Genomic DNA, 7,876 nt, shown 5'->3' with positions numbered 1-7,876 from the left:
ATGCTATTAATACTGAACAAATTGTAATTGCTAGTTGATTTGTGCAGGCAATTCACACACTGACAACGTCTCTCCAAACTCTATTTGTGAAACATGTGGACCGTGTAGTGTCGCTGCTAGCAGGGAGCAGCAGAGAGCTGCAACGACGGCGGTCCACTCCAGTCCATCCCACGTTTTGTAACACTACGTTTTTTCAAAAGATCACGCAAACGATCACGCCCAAGCAGTGTAATGCATTGCGTTCAAATATGGAACTCTGAGTCTGGAATAACGTATTCATTCATTCATTTATTTCATTCATTATGGATCTAATCATTGTTTCTGTACAAGTCCCGTCTCTGGCCACGGCAGCGCTCTCACTCCTTATGTGCTCCTCCTGTATAAAAGTTAGTATGGACCAGTCAATAATTGCTTACGGCTATATCACCGTGAGCTCGCCTGATCTCGGAAGCTAAGCAGGGTCCGGCCTGGTTAGTACTTGGATGGGTGACCGCCTGGGAATACCAGGTGCTGGAAGCTTTATTCTTTTCAACTCGAGCTCATTGGCTGCAATGGCCTGCCGTGCCCTGATCTTTAGCGCCCACTGTTTGAGAATTTAAGCAACATACAGACACCGACAACATCTCTCCAAACTCTTTTTGTGAAACATTTTTGCGTTCAAATATGGAACTGTTACGTATTTTAAGAACATAAGCTGCCTCCACATAGCCTCTAGGAAGCAGACTCAAACACACAAGCTGTATTACCCTCACATAACCACTAGCAAGGGCGTCAGTGTGTTTTTAGAAGTGGTGGGGACAATAACCATAAGCTTGAGTGTGGTTTGAAAAGTGCTGGGTACCCGTATGTAAGCTATTCATCCATTCAACGCTGCATTACAATATGCTCTACAGTGTATTGTCAGGTGTTGAAAATCCTATTCGAACAATAAAAGTTGAAAACCACAGTTTGTGTTTTGGCTTGTTTTGCAAAACGGCGTTGGAAACTCCAGGGTATTGGCTCGGGATATGTAATACTAATACAAACAGGACAAAGAACATTGTTGGCAATTTAACACTTATCTTGACATCAACAAAGTTTACCAGACAAACAATGACAGACTGTAAAGGGGGTACGAAATGAAACGCGGTACTGAGCATCAGCCTTTTGAAGACGAGCAAGGGCTGCTGGTAGCATATGTTATGCTGCATTAAAAAAAGAAGAAAAAAATTAGCGCCCAGAGGAGAATTGCATCTGCCAAATCCTGACCACCAGTAAATTCTTGCGAAGGACCAATGTAGACTTCACTCGTTACAACATCATAAGCAAATTGCCCGCAAATAAAATCCCTTACAGTTTAGGATAATCACACAGGTTATGCGAGAACATGTCAGGATAGGCCTACCAAGCTCCAAGTCGTCACATATCTCAATCAGACAAAACAACTATAACCGCATTGGCATAGCAATCGCACCGTGTGTAGCTGCTACTAGCTGCAATCTATATATACAATGCATACTAGCTGGAGCACCAACCAGAATCAGATCACAATCGCTTAGGACCGTGGGTAACCTTTGGCCAGGTCATCACGAGCAAACAGAACTTAAGGTTAAGAAAGTAACCAAGGTTTTCTGATATGAGTGAGGTATCTCACTATGGGACACGCCCCTCGCGCTGTCCCCAAGAAGCAATTTTACACTACGCCAGTCGTGACGTCTGCCTGCAGAGGAGGGGCTCCCTCCTACTACATAAGTCCCGTCGTCACGTCATCTCTTCAGTCTATAGGCAAAACGCCTCTTCCTCGCTCCGGGCAAGGAGGGTGGTCTGGTGAGATACCTCACTCATATATCAGAAAACCTTGGTTAATTTCTTAACCTTAAGTTTTCTTTCAATATTCGCTCGGTATCTCACTATGGGATATAGTAACTCCCGTATTGCCAAAGAAGTACCAGGGCAAACCCATCAAACAGGCATGTTCACCGATCCAACGCTCAAGACTGTGAGACAGATTAGGCGCAGTAACATCCAACCTGCAGAATCTTGCGAAAGTGCGAGGCGTCGCCCAGCTGGCAGCCGCACATATCTCTTCCACTGAGACCCCCTATCGGCGCAGGCCGACATCATAGACTCGTAAAGCCTGCACCGGGCAGAGCGCATTCGGCCGCTCCTGCTCCTGGGAGGAGAAAGGAGGAGAATGGAAAGCCAACAGCTCAATAGGGCGGTATGACAACGCAGAGTCGAATACCTTGGGAAAAAACGCAGGATTTAGCTTTATAGAACCTTTGAGTTCCCCCGCAAAAACTGCATACATGTCGGGCTAACCGACAGCGCATGAATGTCACTAGTGCATTTAGCCGAGGCCAACGCGAGCAACAAAGCCGTCTTAAACGAGAGCGTCTTAAGCTCTACCTGTTGTAAGGGCTCAAACGGTGGGCGTGACAGTGCATCAAGCACCGTAGATAAATCCCACGGAGCAGCCAAGCTCCGCGACACCGGCCGAAGACGGCGTGCACCTTTCATAAACCGGCAAATGATAGGGTGCTGACCTGCCGATTTGTCCCCAAAACCTATGTGACAAGCCGATATAGCGGCCAAGTACACATTGACAGTGGAGAAAGCCCGGCTTTTATCCAGCAAGTCCTGTAGAAATGTCAGAATAACAGGCACGGGACTCTGGAAAGCTATTTCCAGAACGCACGCCATTTCCCGTCATATGCGTAACGTGTAGAGGAAGCCCTGGCGCCCTGGATAGTCGTAATGACATTCCATGGGGGTCCAGCCGTCGTTAGGTTCATCCTTTCACGGGCCAGGCCCATAGAGCCATGCGCTCCGGATGAGGATGGAAGATTTCCCCATGCGCTTGCGTCAGGAGGTCCCTGCGTAAAGGCAGAGGCCAAGACTGGCTCTACAGTAACTGGACTATTTCCGCCAACCAATATTTCCCCGGCCAACGGGGGGCTATAAGGATCAGCGCATGAACCTTCTCTCGCACCCTGGCGAGAGTAGGAATGATCAGTTCTAATGGGGGAAAAGCGTACAGGAGGACGCGCGGCCACTCGTATGCCAAAGCATACAGCCCCATCGGGGCGCTCCGACCGGTTAGGGAATAGAACAGAAGGCACTGAGTGCTCTCCTCTGATGCAAAGAGATCGACCTCTGCTCGACCGTATCTCTCCCATATCTGGTTCACGACCGCGATTAGGAGTTTCCAGTCCTTGTAACGAGGGTCGCCCCTGGACATTAAATCTGCTCCCCTGTTCCGCGCGCCCGGCACATGTGTTGCTCTCAGCGACAACAGGTGGGCGTTGCCCCACATGGTCAGTCTGTGTGCCAACGTGTGCATTTGAGGGGAGCGCAGCCCCCCCTGACGGTTTATATACGCCACCACCGTGGTGTTGTCCGTCCTGACTAGAACATGTTGCCCTTTCAGAAAGGGAAGACAATGTTTCAGCACCAGTGACACCGCCGGAAGTTCCAGGCAGTTTATGTGAACAAACTGCATATGTGAGCTCCACGGGCCATTTACTGATCTGCCCTCGTATACGGCTCCCCAGCCCGCCCGAGAGGCATCCGTCGAAAGGACCTTCCTCGCCAGGACAGTTCCCATGGTAACGCCTGTAGTCAGAAAGTACGCGCGTCCCCAAGGGCGCAGCGCCGAGATGCACGCCATGGCACGTCGGGTGATGCAACCCATCGCTGAACCGGCCTCATATGGAGGCGGCCAAGTGGGACTACTACCAGCGCCGACGCCATCAGACCCAATAGTCTGAGGCACGTTCTGAACTTCAACATCGTCCCCCTGCGAAAAAGTGCCAGACAAGCCTGAAAGGCTTCCACTCTCTCCGCGGATAGACGTGCTTTGAACGTTACTGAATCGAGGCACAAGCCTATAAACGTTATGCTTTGAGTAGGGACCAAAACACTCTTTTGCACGTTTATTGTGAAACCCAGGGACACTAGGTGCGATATGAGCACGCTGGTCTGCGCCTGAGCCTCCTGGGGCGACTGTGTGGCTAGAAGCCAGTCGTCTATGTATGTTGCGAAACGCATTCCCTTCAACCTGAGGGGCGCGATAACAGCCTCCGTGCATTTCACAAACACCCGTGGGCTTAACGAAAGGCCGAAAGGGAGAACCAAACACTCATACGTTACGCCCTGGAAGGCAAACCTGAGATATTTCCTGTGAGGGGGATATGGAAATAAGCGTCCTTCAGATCTATGCTTGTGAACCAGCCTCCCGGGGGCACGAAGCGTATGAGAGCGGCGTGCGTCAGCATCCTGAAACTGTACTGTCTCATGTATCTGTTCAGAGCACGTGAATCTAATATCGGCCGGAGGCCCCCTCCCTTCTTCACGACCAGAAAGTACCTCGAGTATTTCTCCGGTGGCACTATCTGAATTGCCCTTTTGTTTTTTTAGAGAGGTGATTTCCTCCTGTAAAACATGAGCTTTCTCTCCACGGGCCTGCGACTGCAGTATCCCGTTGAAACGGGGAGGAGTGGACGCAAATTGGAGCCTGTAGCCGGCGGTTACAGTTTTTATAACCCAATCCGACGCACCACATGCACGCCACTGTTGAGCCCGGCCAAACAGCGGCCCCAGTGTCACTGGTTCCGCTGTCGTGCCGGGCCGATCGGGCATGGTGGGCAGCGCACCGGTGCTCACACCCACCAGGCACCGTTTTATTACATTCTGTTCCTTTTTTATGTTATCATTTTTTTCATTTTCACAAGCAGCTGCGCCCTCGGCTCGGAGCCTGGATGCGCGCTGGCAAACATTTTTAATGAACAATGATTTGGGGAAGGGGGACACATGTGTATGGGCACTGGCGTGTGCTTATACACATGCATGTGTCTGCGAGACACAGCTGCAGCTCCACCGAGCTCTCTGCAGGTCCGATCCTTCTCTCCTTCGCGCCGTGAACTGTGAAGGCTGAACTGCCTTCTGCACGCCTTTTGCACGGCTTGGAACACGCCCTCTGTAACCCCTTCTTCGAACCGGGTTTGGAACAGAACATCTAGGGGGGACGGCGACAGCGTCTGGCCGGGCCTGCCGCACCCCCCTGGTCGCAGCACCTCAGGTAGCACGCTGTTTCTTCACGGCACCCTGAAAAGCCGAAGGGGCCGCACGGCCACCTGGCACCACCCCAGGCGCGGGTGGCTTCCTCGCCCACGCGCCACGGTGCTCCGACGGCTTGTTCTGGCCCCGGCCAGCCCCGTGGGTTGGGTGGGGCTGATGCTTCTGGATGCGGTAAGCCGGCGGAGGAGCCCGGGGCTGGGTGAACACCTGGCCGGGTGCGTTGGCGGAGAAAGGCGCTCTTCTGGGAAGACACAGTCGCAGCGCCTCACCCTCCCTCTTTATCTCCTCCCAGCGTTTCAACATGAACGCTGGGCTAAACAGGCCTTTCGTATCCACAGGCACGTCGAGGAGTTGGGTTTTTTCCCTCAGAGAGAGACTGGACAGGTTCAGCCACCTCGCTCTCTCCTGCGTAACCATCAGCGCCATGGCCCTCCCGGACGCTTGGACAGCGCTCCTGTGAAGGCAAAGGCACAGGTCCGTCACCACGCACAGTTCATCCCACAGGGCCGGGGTGGGTGACGATGACACGTCGACCTCCAGCTCAGCCTGGTAGGCCAGCAGCAGCGACGACGCGTTGAGCGCCCTCACCGTCGTGGCCATCGCCTTGTAGCCCTTCTTGGTCATCGACGACTGGAAGGAGTCGGCTCTAGACGGCAGTGTAGGGCTCGCCGAAGTCATGGCGGACTTCTGCGTGGGGTGGAGGTGCGACGCCAGCAGTGGTTCAACCGGAGGCAGGTGGGAGAACCCCTTTTCCTCCATACCGGCCCAATCCAACCCCGATCCACCCTGGACAGGGATCTTGGCCGAGAGAGGCTTGCTCCAAGACCGGGTCGCTTCATCCAGGCACTCGGGAAAAGCCGGAAGTAGCAGGCTGGTTGAGGCCTTCGCTTTTGGGAGCCGCTTGCCCTCGTAGCGAGATGTGGCGGTCTCCACCGGGGGCTCAGGCCACTCGATGATAAGCCTCGCAGCCGCCCTCTTGCAGGCCTCGTGGAGGTCCATGCTGACGGCCGGGTTCAGGGAGGCGGTGCCCGTACCGCCGATCACCATAGGCGACGCGGTGCAGGGGGAAAAATAATCATCATCCTCGTCTTCGTCAGAGCCGAGGCTAATAGATTCCCCCCCCAACTCGGAGTTACTGCCCTCAGCTTCGTCAGGCCCCACCAGCAGGCTAGCCTCGATAGCATCGGGTCGAGTCAACTCCAGCGGCTGGGAAGCGTCGGTGAGGTCCACCTCCGATCCCCAGCTGGTTCCCAGGGGAGCGGAGAGCCCCCGGGAACCTCCCGCCGATAGTGGGGGGTCGGTTACCCCCATTACCGGATCATCTGCGAAGAGCTTCGCCTGCTTATTCAGCCGGCGTTTGCGGGTTTTATTGGAAAACCGTGCGCAATGCTCGCAGGTGGCCGGGAATGCAAGGGCAGCCTTGGCATGTTCCAGCCCAAGGCAGCGAATGCAGGCGGTGTGGCTATCCGCTCCCGACATCTTGTTCCCGCACACGCAGAACTTTGTCGGAGGCTTCAACCTCTGACTGCATGGTCTCGCTTTCCGTTTATGCCGGCTGCTGTTTGGCGACAGGTCAGCTTGGGCACGGGGATTGTAGCTAGTGTGGGTGCTAGCATCTAGTATGGATACTAGCAGCTACTGTTTGGTGACAGTCTAGCTTCTTTTTAACCTCACAGAGGTAGCGATGTAGGCTAGCGTTCGGTGACCGAGGGGTTAGCTCGCTCTGTGAACAGTGTGCTAGTCCGTCTACGACTTCTGTCCGAGAGGTGCTTCTAGGAGCGAGAAGAGGTTAAAGACTGAAGAGATGACGTGACAACGGGACATATGTAGTAGGAGGGAGCCCCTCCTCTGCAGGCGGACGTCATGTCTGTTGGCCAGTCACGACTGGCGTAGTGTAAAATTGCTTCTGGGGGACAGCGCGAGGGGCATGTCCCATAGTGAGATACCGAGCGAATATTGAAAGAAAACCAGCAGCAAAGTTTACCTAAACCAATTTCTTACCTTATGTGGCCCTCCACATGCAGGCTAGATGATGTATCCATATCGTTATCCAGTGTCACAAACATGCTTTTTATAGGAAGCAAAAGGACTGGCTATTCTCTGAATAGAAATGTCAATTTTGGTTGTCTGTCTTGAAACTTCTCCAGTGCGTTCACACCAAACGCAACGGGGCGACAAGATCCCATACAAATTGAACGTGGAGACGCGTATCGGGCGAATTGTTTAGATTGGTCGTGCCACACTTCCGCCGTGCACAGGCGAGCGCGTTCACGAGGATTTGTGGTGCGACAAATTCGCTTGAGTTGAAATATTTCAACTTTGACACGAATTTCGCGTTCAACAGCGTGGCCACTGAGTGACATGTGTAACGTAACAGCCAATCAGCGTTCAACCGTCAAACTCAGTGCAGTGCCGTCCGGGGTGAACTGCAGCATGGAGGAGAAAGTGATTGTTGCCGTTTGGGACTCTCAGAGCTCTATATATATATAATAGTATATAATATAATATAATTGTATATATCAGGGGTTTTCAAAGTGTGAGAGAGTGAGCCCCCCCTCAGAGAAAAAAATTCAGCTGAGCCCCCCCCCCCCCCCAGCTGAGCCCCCCCCCCCCCCCAATTTTTTTTTTCTAAAGACCTGTGTTTTGAAAGCTATCTTAATTATTTTACACATTTGAAACATCTCTGATCATAATTTTAAAACATTTGACACATTTTTTAAACATTTGAAACATATTTTTTAAACATTTTAAACATATTTCTGAAACATTGCAACATCTTTGTGCGTATTTAAACACATTTCTTAACACAATTTAACAA

General features: G+C 52.3%; 1 pseudogene; it reads left to right on the top strand.

Annotated features, from left to right (window-relative positions):
* Window positions 1-410: 410 nt before the first annotated feature.
* On the top strand, window positions 411-519 carry LOC115549698 (uncharacterized; annotated as a pseudogene).
* Window positions 520-7,876: the final 7,357 nt, after the last annotated feature.

This window comes from Gadus morhua, chromosome 8, assembly GCF_902167405.1.
Source record: "Gadus morhua chromosome 8, gadMor3.0, whole genome shotgun sequence".
Lineage (NCBI taxonomy): Eukaryota > Metazoa > Chordata > Actinopteri > Gadiformes > Gadidae > Gadus > Gadus morhua.
Note: the sequence above shows the minus strand (reverse complement) of the source record. Positions and strands in the feature narration are given on the sequence as shown.